This window comes from Photinus pyralis, unplaced genomic scaffold, assembly GCF_008802855.1.
Source record: "Photinus pyralis isolate 1611_PpyrPB1 unplaced genomic scaffold, Ppyr1.3 Ppyr1.4_LG5, whole genome shotgun sequence".
Taxonomy (NCBI): domain Eukaryota; kingdom Metazoa; phylum Arthropoda; class Insecta; order Coleoptera; family Lampyridae; genus Photinus; species Photinus pyralis.
Window position 1 is genome coordinate 28977415 of NW_022170596.1, and position 474 is coordinate 28977888.

Here is a 474-nt window from a genome sequence, read left to right on the forward strand (position 1 = left end):
CGTGATACGCGTCGCTTGGGGACACGTAAATGAAGTTTCCCAGGTACTCCAGTATTAAACACCTTCAGTTTACCCCTTTACGAATAATTTAACACCGTTAAATTTCGGCGAGTGTTGTTTCTCGAGTAATTCGTCATTTAAAAGAATTTCTAGGTAGAAAATTTTAGTATCCTAGGACAATGACAAGATTAAATATAAGTGTGACATTTGATTACAAGATCAAACGAACTTACCTTAAGTGATGTTCGATCTTGATTATATGAAGGCCTCGTTGAAGTAAATAAAATTGTAGTACCTCTGCTTTCCGTTAGAAAAACCACACTTTAAAGCGAAACAAGTAGGCTCCGCATGTTTACCCGTTGTCAAGCCAACAACGCCTCAGTCTCTTTGAAAGTAGTTGTTGCATGGAAGTAAATGGGATTTAACAGCATAAATTTGGGTGGGTATGGGACTATTTACTTCAACGAGGCCTTC